Source organism: Amblyomma mixtum, chromosome 5 (assembly GCF_055824585.1).
Source record: "Amblyomma mixtum isolate Tamu chromosome 5, ASM5582458v1, whole genome shotgun sequence".
NCBI lineage: Eukaryota > Metazoa > Arthropoda > Arachnida > Ixodida > Ixodidae > Amblyomma > Amblyomma mixtum.
In genome coordinates this window covers 30,959,453-30,974,602 of record NC_143016.1, presented here as the reverse complement: position 1 = coordinate 30,974,602, position 15,150 = coordinate 30,959,453, and the positions used below count along the sequence as shown (strand labels likewise).

The window sequence follows — 15,150 nt, the reverse complement described above, 5'->3', positions numbered from 1 at the left end:
GTTGGTGGAGAGGAATGATATTTGACTCCAGTTTTGAAAATGAACTGACGTGAGTTGCTATGGCTTATGTTTTATCACCTTCTGGGTTTCGTGATCAAATTTGTTAGATTTTGTCACCAACTTATAGAGCATCGTGCCGGAGTTTATAAGTGATATTTTCGTATTTGGCAAATTGTAGAAGATGTTTTCGGGCAGAACGAGTTCGAGGGGAGAGATCTTCGGCGATGCTAAAGCTAGATCCCCTGCAATTTTTACTGACTGCTAGAACTGCTTCTTTATCATTAAAATGCAAGAATTTGACGATTAGGGGCCTTTGCTTTTCGTCTTCGTACTGTCCAAGCCTATGTGCGCGTTCGATGTCACGTGGCTGGACGGTAATTTTCAGCTGTGAGGAGCAAAAGTCGATGAATTGCTTGTCAGATTGCGCCCATGTTTCGCTTTCGTCGTCGGTCAGCCCAAAAAACAGCAAGTTTTGACGCCGCGCCCTGTCTTCAGCATCGTCAAGGCGGCTTGTCAAAGCCGCTATCTGCTTGCAGTTGCTCGCTGAGAGGTGCTGAACGGCTTTGACGTCTTCCTTGATTTCAGCAAATGCGTTGCATTCTTTTTTAATATTTGTGAGTTTTTCTTGTCTGTCGGCGAAAATTTCGTTATTCTCGGCGAGTTTTGTTTTTGTGGGCCTTATTTCGTATAACAATGTTGACTGACCTGTTTTCAGTTCTTGTAGGGCTGCGATTGGCTCGCGGGACGCTTCGGTAGCAGATGATTGGTTAGAAGGTACCTCATTCTCAAGATTTGCTCGGGTATGGTGGCCAGGACCGGGGTTCTCCTCAATGCCGCCATACTGCATAAGTAAATGCAAAATAATGCGACCGCAGTCCAGGACAATCATGCAGCAACAATGTGGGCTGGGCAGCACTAGCAAGGCACGGTGGCCGGTGGGGCGCGTAAATAGGACGTAATGTTTTTTTACCTGCACGAAAAAGACGGGGTCCCGGTGAAGGCGTGCCATAACTGACATGCATGCCGAGTCCACTGCCAAGCGGGAGTTTGATGCCGTGAACAAGACGATGTCGCATCAGTTTTTGAAACGAATAAAAACTCAGTTTCTAGAGCCCTGCAGCGCGAAGAAATCCGACACCTTTTCTCGCACGTGACCGAAACTGAGCGCACGAGGAGCGCGGGAAGTATGGCGTAAGCGAAGTGTCCGCTGGTAACGTGTCGCAATGATGCAGCGCCCAATTCGAAACGCGTGTGCTAACTTTCCTGGCTGGAGGACCTCGGCGCTTAGCTTAGATCGCGACCGGCGTTATCGCCTGCTTCGTCGCTCGGAGTATAAGAAAAATTATACTCATCGTCTGCTACGGGAACATCGATTTTGAGAGTCCTGATGGGCGCATCTGCAGGCGTTTTTTTTTTTTTTTTTTTTTGATGCGCCACTTCTATTATGGCTGCCTGAGCAATCCGTTTTTGTGTGTCATCATGAATTCGTTTACTCACTAGGTTGATAATCTGTTTTCTTATAATCGCTGCTCATCAGGAACCACGTCCTAAAAAGAAAAGCTTTGTCAGCGTGGTAAGGGTAGCTTGCGCGGCAGTGGCTGTGTGCTATCGGGCAGCTGTTCTTGCGGTTGTGATAGCGTGTGTTAGCTTCAGTTTCCAGATAGAGTGCATTCGCTCGCATTTTCAGGTGCTTGTCTTGAAGGTGCTCGGGTGACAAGGCCATTGCAGTGCCAGTGTTTCAAATCACTTGAATGTGCGGAAGTGCCGCCTAGGATTAAAACGTCACGCCGCATTATGTGAATTCTGGGAATGGCTGCTCCAACGCAACCCCAATACTCCACTGCCGTGAAGGTGGACACGACGGACCGTTCGCCCGCGGCCCGCGCACTACGTGTTCATGCGTCAGCACATTTAGGGGCGCTCTGCCGGCCGCGGCCTCTCACGGCCGGCAGCGCGCCTCTAAATGTACTGACGCATGAACACGTAGTGCGCGGGCCGCGGGCGAACGGTCACGGCCAGCAGCGCGCCTCTAAATGTACTGACGCATGAACACGTAGTGCGCGGGCCGCGGGCGAACGGTCACGGCCAGCAGCGCGCCTCTAAATGTACTGACGCATGAACACGTAGTGCGCGGGCCGCGGGCGAACGGTCCGTCGTGTGAATCGGCCTTTATGTGAACGTGGAAATGGACGCGGAGCTGGCATCCAGTCTGTATGCTGCCCAACATCCTGGTCGTCGTGTGCCGACTCGTCCCAAGTTCGTATCGATATTTAATCCATTTAAGTCTACTGGATCAGTTCATGCACAGAAAAGGAAGAGACCAGGGAGCGCAATCGACGATTTTGACATTGATATCTTCGCGTACATGTCTGTCAGGTCAGGAGCAAGTGTCAGGGGAATGGCCACCGCGTACGGAGCCAGCCTGGCATTAGTTTGGTCACTATCAAGAAACAGCTACCACCCGTATCGTGTGTGTCTTCACCAGGAATATACACCGAATTACTTTAAGAAATGGCTCGATTTTTGCAACTGGTGCCTAATTAAGTGTGATGAAGAATTCAAGAATTCCTGCATAAAGTGCATAAAGTGGGGGGAAGGGGGGGGGGGGGGACAACAGCGTGGCCTCCAAGATCTCCCGATTTGTTACCACTGGATGCCTTCCTCTGGGGGTACGTTAAGAACGAAGTTTTCAATACGGAGCCAGCGAACCTCGAAGACCTGAAGAATCGTATTAAGATATCAACTGAAAAGATTCCCCGAGAGATGCTCATTTCTGCTGTGAATTCCATCAAAGACCGCATTGTGGTGTCATCGCAATGGAGTACGGCAAGCATTTAGAGCACGTGATGTGAAAACGGCTTCTTTTCAGCCCATGATACTAGTTCTTTCCTGGAGTGTCCAAGTGGAGCTGCAACCAGCTAAATCCATAAAAGGTACAAATTTCATTAATTCCTGTTTGCTATACAACTAGAAAGGGCTAAACATCTGCGGACAAGGTTTCCTAATTAAGTACTAGCACTTCTTGCAGCACGGTATGTGTCACATCCAGCTACGGCAACCGTATTGAGCCAGCCGGTATGGAGCACCTGAGTGCTAAAATTGTAATATTTTCAGTTAGAATCTTTTCATCTACGAAGTCATTCTCATTTATTGTAGTAGTCAAGTCGATATCGCATAAAATAAATAGACGTTTGACAGAAATAATACAATGCATGTCGATATACCGGCACTATTTAACGTTAAACAGTAATCTGCACGCTATCAGGGAAGATTACTTTTATCCCTTTCACGAAGCTAGTGACAAAAATAAAAGATTTAAAGAGCTCTTTCCGGAGTTAACCAGACAGGCATAGCGCCAGGTGCACATGTGCTTATCAATGTTCCCAAAAGCGACGGCCGCGCAGCACACGATGAGTATAATTTCCCTTACTCCGAGCGACGAAACAGTCGATAACGCCGGCCGCGGTCTAAGCTGATCGCCGAGGTTCTCTAGCCCGGAAAGTTAGCACACGTGTTTCGAATTGGGTGCTGCATTCATTACGACCCGTCACCAGCGGACGCTTCGCTTACGCCATACTTCCGGCGCTCCTGGTGCGCTCAGTTTCGGTCGCTTGCGGGAAAAAGCGTCGGATTTCTTCGCGCTGCAGGGTTCTAGAAATTGAGTTTTTGTTCGTTTCAAAAACTGATACATCATCGTCTTGTTCACGGAGTCAAACTCCCAATTGGAACTAACCACCCAGCTGCAATAATTATAAGGTTAATTAGTGGGGTTTTGTTAATTACCTGGATAATTAGAGGGGTCCTTCAGCATATTGTGTCCGCCGCGGCAGAGAGTCTAATCCTACACCTATTTTTTTTTTGCTCTATTGAGCCCAATATTTTCATGCATTTTTGAAAATGTTCGCTGAAACATCCGGTATAATTGTAATAAGTAATATCTAGCTATCAAGTAACGTGAGAGCAACCAGTATACCAGAAGCAATCGACATACTCATTAATATTCATTAGACCCCATTTTTGCCAAAGCAAACGCTAATAAACGCAGTTTCTACCCGAGCACAGTTTCAGACTAGAATGTCTCTCCATTGAGATTTCAGTCGAACGTTTTTATGGAAATGCTAGAAAAAGACTGCATCAAATGTCTGTTTCAATGTTTTGTAAGTGTTGTTTCTCGCTTCTTAGCTTTTATCTCTATATTATTGCAATGTTTCTCCTGCATGGGCAAAAATTCTGGCTTGCAGCCTCACTAAATAAATAAATGAATGAATCGTAATCTCCACTCATGCCAACACACGATCTTGTAAATTTAATTCATCGTAGGTACGCAGAAAAAATTGATATAGTGTTAAACAACCCATGGCTGTGTTTGTGAGTGCTGAGAAAGACGTCGTACGTGTCAGCCGCATCAACGAAATAACTTGTCGCACGCCTCACTCTTTGCAATCGCCAATCTGCGGAATTTCATTCTGATGCTGAAGCGTGACTGTCCCATCGACTGCTATCATAATCCTCGAGAAATGAATGAAGAAGCAACAACGACATTATGATGTCACCAAAAAACAACGACTTGTTTTACGCCACTACCATGAAAATGTGAAGTTAGTCGCAGCGTGTACACTTTTACATGTACGAGTAAGTCACAACTTCTGTCTGACTGTGCACAACAAATAAATATAGGCTTATGCTATGACCGTTCTTTTTGCGTGCAAGAAACCATTCGTCCTTTCTGCCAGCCTTCACATTGTCAGCATGAAGTGATCTGCGGAGCTCTAGCAGGTGGTGGTGGAGTCCGTCTTGAAACCGTGTTCTCGAATCCTCTTAAGCACAATCAAACGAGAAAGCCTAGATAGACACTTGCAAGAGGCTCAAAATAACAACCTTTTGCAACTTGCTTTCTAGTACTGCTTCAGAGAAACAAAACGAAACAACATTCTTTATACAAGGCATTTCAAGGAGGAATTTAAGTAATTTTAAAAATTTGGCTGTCTGAGGTAGAATGCCCTTGAGCCGTGGCTGATGTTATAACGACTTCTAAATAATAATTAGCGGACTAATTAACCAGTATCGGTTCATTAAATTTTTAATTGTGGCAGTTAGGACGGTTGTATATTGAGGAAATTGTAGGCGATTATCAGTGCCTCCAATAGCCATCACTAGGTCACTACGGTGCTCAGAATTTCAGCTATCCAGACTCACACAGGATGCCCGGCAGCACGTGCCCGGCAGACGCACAACACAGCATAGCCCCGCCCACGGGCTGACGTCACTGGGATACCCGTCATACGCATCTCGCGCTTTTTAAAGCATCCGTCCGTTAACAAAGCGTGTCACACGCGTTTAACTCGGGAACTGAAAAAGATAGAAGAAAACCAATGTTTGCTTCAGATAGAGGAGGAAAAAATGCACAAGCCACGTTTGATGACTGTAGATTATTAGTCATTTAATTATAGGCAAAAATGTCGAAACTGCGTCGAAATATAGCGGACGTCGATATAGCCACGGAACAGTGTGACGTCACATCAACCGGAAGTCGTCACTGCGTAGTGAAAATTCTCACTTAATGGTCGGAAAAACGTTGAATTTGTGCGTCAAATTAGATGGAAAAATATGTAATTAAGCGTAATTAACACAAGATTTTTTTCTTCCATCTGCTGCACCCTCCTCGCCCGCCCAAATGTGGCTTGTCATTTCCAGCGCCGAGTGCAGCCAGGAAGCGCGAAAAACGAAACAAAATAGTGAAAAACCTGTTCGGTCTGGAAACCCGCGATATGACATCCTTTCTGAGCAACGTTACTACTAGTTTGCTTTAGTAACGTTGTTTCTGAGTGCAGTACCGTCGGCTGCTTTATTCTTTGCGCCAGACAGCACGGCTACAGTGAACTGGAATATTGTAGCACGGTCGCAGCTGCGCGTGGCCATTTTTCGATGGCTGAGAAAGTCGATGTGGTTACTGCATATGTGAACGCTGAAGGAAACCTCAGATAAGCCACACGTTTGTATGCATTAGGACATTCCAGCCGGCGGATGGCATCGCTTCTTTCAAAACAGTGTTTAACCGTTTTCGCAGCAACAAGCGGTTCAACCACAAAGAAAATGCGACCGTATAAAAATAAATAAATAAATGGGTGCAGCAGGCTGATGTCGTGTCCTCCGAGGTCGCCAGACTTGGCCTTTCCCCTGTGGAATTTTTCACTACGGGACCTCGGGCTTCAATCGCGGACCGTGTAAATTTGACCTTCAGCTGAGTTAGAGGTCAAACCATGAAAAAGAAATTGAATCAATATCTGTAACTAGGAGTCGAACCCGCGGTTGCGCGAACAAATCTCCTTCAAGGGCCGCTCAGCAAGACCACTAGGCTATTTTTTTTTTTTCATCGCCGCAGCCAACACGCCTCGTGCTAAACTGCACCACACTCTCGCGCTGTGCATTGGATTGAGAGCGTCATCTTCTCAACTTCCATCTGCTCCGTCCCGCGGCACTGCCTGCTCACCGTCGTCTTCTACGTAGCACAAATCTGTGTTTTCGCTCCGATTCGAATGTAGTAAACATTCTCTTGAGTTTTTTTTTTCTTTGGGACTACGTAAAAAGCGCGTATCACACAGCACCCACAAGCCTGAAAAGCCTTGAGGACGGAATTACCACATGCGCTGGCAAATGTTCCTGACGACATGATTTTGCGATCTCTGCGTGCAGTGAAAGATCATGCGCAGATGTATATCGGCACGCAAAGCCACTGTGTTGAGAATGTGCTGTGAACTCCTCGTCGTTCCTCCACAGGTACTGTAGTTTCACGACTGAGACCAGACTACTCGATTTGTTTACATTCTGCAAAATCAATGCCTAAAATGTAAAGTATGCGACCAATCAACACTTGCCGCCCGCGGTGGCTCAGTGCTTTTGGCGCTCGGCTGCTGACCCGAAAGACGCGGGTTCGACACGCTTCGTAGCCTCGGTCGCTTTGGGATGTTAAACTCCCAGAAAAACTAAAAAAAAACGCACACACACACAACTATAACAGATACTCGGTAATTTCCGTTGTGCACTTTGTGTCAGTACCAGCAATACAATTTTTGAAAGGATCGGTATCGAAGATACTTTTTTGCTGTATACCGTGCCCAGCCCCGGCGGACGCCAAAGCCACTCTAGGCCACCCGTCACCACCCACCCTCTCTCCACTTTACCACCCGTCGTTTTTCTCTCTCCTTTCTCTTAAAAGTAGAGGGTGTGATTTTCCACTCTCCACTTTTGCCACCTGCTAGCCGAGGCAGCTGTCAAGTGGCAGGCAGCGCTGCGGACGCCGCGCTGAAGTCGGCTCAAAGAGAGACGGCGCGAAACTGAGGAACGAGATAATTAGAGCTAACGTTCTAAAATTAAGAGTGTCAAGTAAGGAAACAATACGGACTTTGCGCACGGGAAAGTCATAGGGTATTGCACAGTCATGGCACCCTCTAGAAATGGAACGCTGCCTGGCACACCTTCATACATACGACGACCGCAAAGCTATAGCGCGAGTTTGGGCTGACTCCTCACTGCTTAGATCCATTGTGTAGAATTACAAAGGCGTTCGTACGGCGCACCTAATTTACATTTCCCTGTCATTTTCCAGTTTTGTCATACCGCGCTCACTGCCGCCGAAAATGTCTGTCTGTGGGTTCTTGTCGAATACGGCAGCTCCGCGTATGCTAGTTTCGGATGGCGTGCACTTCGTTTCTTGTTTCTGCTTCAGACGCAACACACAGTGACATCTCGCAAGCTTCGCGCAGTTCTTTCCCTTGGACCATTTCTTCCTGCTCATTTCTTTTTTCGCGCGTGCATAAATACGAGGGGCGTGAGCGTTACCCAGCCAGGAACAGGAGCAGCCGCGAGCTGCATCGCGGGAGCCGGAAACGGTAAAAAATAAAACCCGCGTACATCGGTCGCAAATTGCCGTATCATGCTCCATTAGCCATACGGGCACACATACTCCGACCAGCGAAACGCCGGCTTCCCTCGTCGCTTTGCTTTTTGCTGCCGCTCATCTAACACCTTCCCTCAGCACTCGGGCGTCGTGTCGGCAGCACCGCTTCCCGAGGGAGGAGGCGAGATTCATACCGCGGCGGGTTTGCGCGTGTAGCGTCTACCGCCGCTATGCGTACGCGTACCCGGAATCGCGTATCTCATCTCCCTCCCGGACACTCCCGTGTACGTGTAGCTCCTCTGAGACCGTTGAGAGAGGTGTCCGATGAAGCCGCCCACGGTCGTCCTCCCCATTGTGCGCGCGTGTACGGGCTTTCCCGTTCGCATTAACTATACCCATGTAGCGTCCCGTATATTGTCGCTCTCTTGTGCGCTGCCTCTTTTTTAACACATTGCTGAGTGCGCACGGTCAGCTCCTCCCTTCCCTCTTCTTCTCCCCGCGGGAAAGCAAATGCGTGTGTGTGCTTCTGTGTGCGCATGCGTGCGTGATGATGATGATGGTGAAAAGTTAGGAGCTCAATTCTTTTTTTTCTTCCTCCGCGAGTGCCTGTCTCCCCTTCTGTCCCAGGACGATGACGCTTGGCGGAGCTATCAGCCCTCGCTTTGGAAAACCCGAGAAGGTTAAACAATCACATTCAAAAACTAGGTCGTTTAGAGTGCACGTGGTATCGACTCGGCGAAGAATACCACGCGGTTTGTGTTTGCGTGCCACAATTGAGCGTGAGCCTGACACTTCTCCGCAGGGATTTGTTTTTTTTTTTCGTTTCCGTAATTTACTGAGCATACGACGTGAAGATTCAAAAAAGCACTCTTGATTTTCGACTGGAATCACGAGAGAAAAAAAAATACAAACTGTGCTGCACATGTGGTGAAACGACGCATCGCTGTCCTCATCGGTAACATCTGCATGGCGTAATGAAGAGTGGGGTGAGCGCAGTGCAATTGATGGAGACGAACGGGATACAAGTTATGGACTGCACGGCTGCACTGTGTAGGAGAGCGCACTCGGTTTCTCTGAAGCGCTCACCGCGAGAAGGTTGTCAATTGCCACTACTGGAGGTGGCTGCGAGTAACGCGCGAAACACCAGTAACTTTCTGATGAAGAATGACAGAAGGTAGGGTGTGCTGGCCATCGAAGGATCTGTCGTCCCTTCTTAGTCAAGCGATTAATTGACCAGTCTCCAGTTCAGGGAAGAAATCCATGTCCGTTCAGCAAGGTCTGTTTGTCGTCGCATTTGTGCCGCCGCAGTGGCTCAGTGGTTGTGGCACTCGGCCGCTGACTCGAAAGACGCGGGTTCGGTTCCGGCCGCGGCGGTCGAATTTCGATGGAGGTGAAATTCTAGAGGCCCGTGTACTGTGCGATGTCAGTGCACGTTAAAGAACCCCAGGTGGTCGAAATTTCCGGAGCCCTTCACTACGGCGTCCCTCATAGCCTGAGTCGCTTTGGGACGTTAAACCTCAATAAACCAAACCAGCATTTGTACTGAAGACGTAGTTTCGCACGCGACACCAGGTGGCCATACCGAACGATGCTAGTAGAAATGCTTGGCTAAAGCAGGAGCAGGGCCTGTGAGCACTATACACCGTCACTGTCACCCCCCACCTCACCCTCCCGCCCTGCAAGTATCGACTGCAGTCGCCGTAGCAGATCAGGTTCATAATTCACTCCACAAGCTTCCCCCTCTTGTCTGACTCCGCTCATGTGCCGCAGTCTCTCTCTTACGCTCGCTTTTATGCGCGCGCAGTTTTTTTTTTTTTTTCGCGTCATCGCTTACGGCTCCCAGAAGGGGAATGCCTGCTGTCATTGTTTCTCTCGAAGTCGTTCGGCAGCTTGGTGGTGCACTGCGCCGCATCAGAGTGCGGGCTTCCCCCGCTCTTTCGCGAGTTGAAAAAAAAAAAAAAAGGAGACTCCAGCAGCGTCTAGGTGCCAAAAGCTCGGTCAACGAAATCATTATTTATGAGCCCCGTTTCATTCATGATGGCCGCGTCCTCCGGCGCCTCTTTCCTCGCCCCACAATGGCTTCAACCGGGCGTGACTGGGCCCGCGCGGGGGGTTAACGTAGCGTAAAACCAGGAGGTAGGCTGTGACGTCAGCAAGGCGTTCGGTCTGGCCGCGGCGTTCCCCGACACCGATGCCTCTTCGGGATTTCGGCTCACCTCTGCTTTATTCATGCGTCGCCGTTTTCACCACTGGTCCTAAAGAGAGGACAAGATATGGGGGAGAAAAAAGGGACCATCGATGGTGATGATCCGTATAATGCACGCGCAGGAAGAAAATGCTTCGGTGAAATTTGTGTATCTTTGCTGCTAACATATGGTCGCACAGCCTTTGCGGTTTGGAAGATTAGAACGCCACCTTGCTTACACAGCAGGGAATTTAAAGCGACAGGCGTTATTTTTGGCTACAGCTCTTGATGTAGTGCGTTCTTCCTGCCCTGCCAGGAGGTAGTATACCTAGCTTATAGTGAGTGTTCCATGCAGAGCATGCGTTACCACCGTGGCCAGTGTCACCGAAATTCACTGCTTGTATTTTCTAGATCATCATGTCGGTCTTTTAAGCCAACCGTAAGATCAACAACTGTGCCTCCGGTAGGCATTACCGACCGTCTGGTTTTGTGCTGCGTAAGGAGTCAAGCAAGACCCTATTGACTGACTGCATGTTCTTGCAACGGCAAGCTCGATCTGCGACAGCTGCCGTATGAGTGGAATGGAAGCTGTAGTTACAAGCTATGACGAGACAACAGCCACCCCGCACTATGGCCTTTTGCCTCCAGGCGTTTTGGTGTGGTGCGATGCCATGGACCAGAGCACGTAATGGTTCAACCCACCTGTTCCCCATGCGGTGCGTTGCTCAGTCGTGTCAGGGCCGGGGGTGGTGTTATGGTGGTTGAGCGAATGCCCAGTGTTTGAACCTCAGCGTGGGCAATGAACCACCTTGGCCCTAGATTCGAGTTGACTGCATCCCCGCTTCTCGGGCGTAATCACTCGCTGTGAATGAGACAGTACATACTCTCTCCTTAGCCGGTATGCGCGGCGTAAAGGATAACAAGGGATCAAATATACTTTCAGGATCATACGAACTGTAGACCACAGTATGCCTCGTGGTCGCAAGACATGCGACCATACGAAAAAGACATCTTGTTCACCGTTTTTCGGGTCACATGGCGTTTGCTTTATTGTCGGCTCGTGGCGAGGAACTTTTAACCCTATAAGAAAGACGTGTCGGACACATGTCGTCCCCCAACATCCGTGTCCGTGTACCTCACGACCGAAGCACATCAGGTTCGTCGTCCTCCTGAGCACGAATACTAAAGAGTGGCGACGCTGACGCTTAACCGCTATCAATGATGGTACCACAATCCATGAAAGGTCACTCTTCTTTGCTGACTGTTGTCGCAGGTCCACATGAGCGATGAAACAAAAGAAGCACACCAAATTCACTCCCTCCTCTACCCGAAGGTCTGTGGAAACACCTCTAATCACTCTAACGCAAGCGGGAGCAAGAGCAGTTTCCACTGTCCTGGGAAACTCGTGAGCTTAGCGTGAAAGTGGCGGCAGAAGATGCGAAGCATATGATAGGCTTTTTCGCTTCTTAGAGAACCCGCACCATTAGAACTGAATTCGGTAGATCAGCCTCTTTGACAGCGTGCGAGACAGCATGTTCTTCTCGTGCGTACAAGCACGTAAAATGATGGAAAGCTTATGCATGAACTGCTCCGCCTGACTTGCTCTGCGCCTTCGCATTGGCTGCAACAATCATGCTTCCACGCCAAGTTCCCGAGCTAACGACGAAACTGCTATCGATTCCTGCTATGTTACTGATACGGAACAGCATGCAAATACATAATCATAAATGAAAAACAAAAACTTACAGGCATAAAGAAAGCACATTGCACTCCACCGGCCAGGCACGTGACACTGAGACACGGCAATTCATTCAAAATAAAGCAGTTTTAAAGCAAAAAGGACAGTTGCACGGAATTCAGCTGAAATTCAGTGCAAGCATTCGAAAACATCGGAATAAAATTCATCATGGAAATATAGCCATATGATGGCATAACAAGGTACAGAATAAAACAAACTCGGCAACGAATTTTGGTCCGCAGAGATAGTAATACTAACAGAATGAAGCCACTTCATCAGCTACTCCGGCAGCCAGTTAAACAACATTCTCTTGTATAAGCGGCCTCATGCCAAAACGTACAGCTGTTCCTGTACACGGCCTTTCTTCTGCATGTTGATTTCTGCCAGGTACCTTCACTGGGGAAAGCATTAATAACGATTTTGTTAGGAATTGAGCCAACGCTCAAAATGAGAGTAGGGTGCACAATAACATATAAGAGAACATTTCAGCAATACATGAAATTTATAAAGAAATGTGCACAATGCTTTCGACATGGCATCAAACATAAAAAATCAACACTGCACTAAAGACTGCAAAAAAATTTTTGCAGTGACACAGAGATCCTGCGAAAATTCTACTGTCCACACAACCCCTCCTGTCAGAATAAAAGATTAAATAAAGAAAAATCAAAATACATCAACAACATGTCCCAGAGTCTTTAACAACGACTCAAACAACATCCAGTATTAGACTCATGGAAAGAAACCCTGTGTGTCCGTTCACTGATCATTGTCCTCGCGAGCAGTGTGAGAAACTATTTTTTACGGCGTGCTACACCGTTTGAGCACAATCGGAAATACATTCTTCATGTGCTTAATAAGCGCTCATCGGTCCTCTGAAAATGAAGCCCATTTTCAAATCAACAAATGGAGAGTCTGAAGTTTAGAAATTACGTATCACGTTGCAATTAAGAGAGAAAACAACAGATTAGACGTGTTCAAATTTTTGTTTCTTTTTTCTACAGCATGCTTGCTTGCAATAACTGATACACAGAGAAACTGTGACACCTGCGTTCGTCAGCGTGGCCCTCGTTACATGGTTCAAGAACCTGACCTCCTTTCTCTAAGCATTGCTTTTATTTATCATTTGAACGAAAAATGCGAGTGGATAGTTTAGTTCGTTAGTGCTGTAATATGAGTTGACCACAGCACTCTAGAAAAAGGGAGGGCCGTTTTAATGGGATGCAGGCAAGGCAAAAAAAAAAAGTTACGCAGTCTCAATTATGTTTTTATGCGCCTCCGTTTTGTGCATTTGTTTTCCCGCTGCTTTTTTAAAAGTATTCTTCGCTGGCTGTGTTTTCTCAAAGCTTTCGTCGAGGTTGTTGTTTTGTAATGTTTCCTTAAAGGAAACGAATTGAACGCTAAAGGATTATATTTTGGTGGCATGTTTTATTTTCTACAATGATGCGGAAAGCAGTACTATGCATGAATCACCATGTGGTATTCGCCTACGACCGCTAAATAATTTATCATCGAATTTTTCTGTCATGCTGCTTCGATTTCGATTTCAACAGCCAAACGATGGCTGTGATGTCAAAGTGTGGGTATACGTCACCTGAGGCGTGGACAAAGGTCGATATAATAGCTGCTTCATCATTTTAATTCGCTGGAGTGCTGAAACCAGCTTTCCTCAAGAGCTGGAATGACAATAAATGTAGAAGCACCGATTATATTGCAGTTTTTTTCAGGCCTCACGTGACCTCAAACCACAGAAATTTGATGTTAAATTATTTAGCGGTCGTAGGAAAATACCACGTGGTATTTCTTGTATAATAACGTCTTACGCATCATTACAAACAATGAAACACGCACCCAAAAGTTAGGTGTCTAGAGTTCTTTAAGCAGCAGCACAAATCAACTAACCAGCACCACTTGCATGCCATAAGAGGGCCGACACTGGTTGTGACGCCATGACGAGTACAACGCAGGTTTCTGCATATCGCTACAACGTAAATAACGAAGGATAATAAATGGAGCGCCGATACCTCATACCGTCGTTTTGTCTGAATCGCGACGCCAGCGCCACAGCCAAAAGAGCGCCATTTGAGATGAACTCCATGGCAACTTCTGCAAAGGTTGCCATGAACCCAGCTTCTGCAAAGCAGCGAGTCAAGAAAGAGAGAAAGAAATCGGCCGCACAACCACTCTTGGCTTGCAAGTGCCAACAGTGAAGAGAGAAAATCGCGCAGAAATGAGGTGACGCCGAGAGATCGCAGTAAACGAGCTGAAAAAAAAGTAAGCACCAACACAAAGCATATTGTTTCAGCTGCCTGCTGCGCATGCTCCAGAAACTAACAGCTTGCTGGCTTCTCTCCACGCGCCTGAATCCTACTCTGTTCTCTCTACTTTCATTGTTTCTTATTTTGTCGCTCTGAATTGCGAGGCGACATCGTGCAGCGACACTGATGAGAAAACAAACGGACAGGGGCGCGACACAAACAAGCAGAAAAGCGAAAGCGAAACTGGATTGCAGCAAACGAAAAAGGGCGAATGGAAATAGGAACACCCGCTGACTCCTGCATCCTTCGCGGTTGCCATGGCGACAGGGGCGTGGCGTCCGGGAATGAGCGAAAAGGAGAGAACAAAAAATGAACCGACAGCAAGAAGAAAGGCGCAATGTCTGGTACAGTATATTTACACGGGCCGTCAGATAGGAGCCGTTGTCTTCCATCGGCGCTTGCGATGGCTGTGCCAGGACAATCCTATCACAATCGATGATATCTTCTTCGGTCCGAGAAATCAGCTGGAGCCGCTTGACGATTGGCGCACAACGTGTTCTTCCACTCGCACCGCAGGGTATGAAGTCACTTCCCGCGTCTCTCGCCAGGGTCGTCTTTCTTCTCTTCTTCCCTCCGCACGCAACAGCCACACAGACACATCACACACACGCACACACACGAAGACTTCAGACTCTTGGGTTCCTCATTTGTATGTCCCAATTTTTATGCCTGGCTCCTCGTGCGCACAAGCATCCTGGGGATGACAGTCTTCACGTGAAATGCGGCTGTCTTTTCCATCGTTTTTTTTTTTTCCATGTCAGCAGGAACCTAAACACAGAATAGAAAATGGGGGTCAATTTTGGTGCGCCGTGGCGATCGCTTGTCCACTCACGCAGCCGCAAATCACTCTACGCTGCGCTCTGCAAAGGGTACTTCACTGCAAGCGTTAAGTATATGAGGCAAAGACGACCGCTGCGCGAATTAAGCAACGAAATAACAGTGTGCAAAATTGCCACATACATGATACACTTTTCTCAGCTAAATACAAAAGCCGATTCCAAAAAAATAACTA

At 47.7% G+C, this 15,150-nt stretch overlaps 2 protein-coding genes across 2 annotated transcripts in view; one reads left to right on the top strand and one right to left on the bottom strand.

The window, feature by feature from the left end:
* Positions 1–15,150, top strand: part of LOC149341658 (U6 snRNA-associated Sm-like protein LSm6) — a 144,668-nt gene that overhangs the window by 9,702 nt on the left and 119,816 nt on the right. The window lies entirely within an intron of this gene.
* LOC149341659 (uncharacterized) overlaps positions 11,135–15,150 on the bottom strand; it is a 42,812-nt gene continuing 38,796 nt past the window's right edge. Inside the window, exon 7 of the mRNA XM_089543788.1 lies at positions 11,135–14,906. The gene's annotated coding sequence lies outside the window, so the exon portion shown is untranslated. The remainder of the gene's footprint in view (positions 14,907–15,150) is intronic.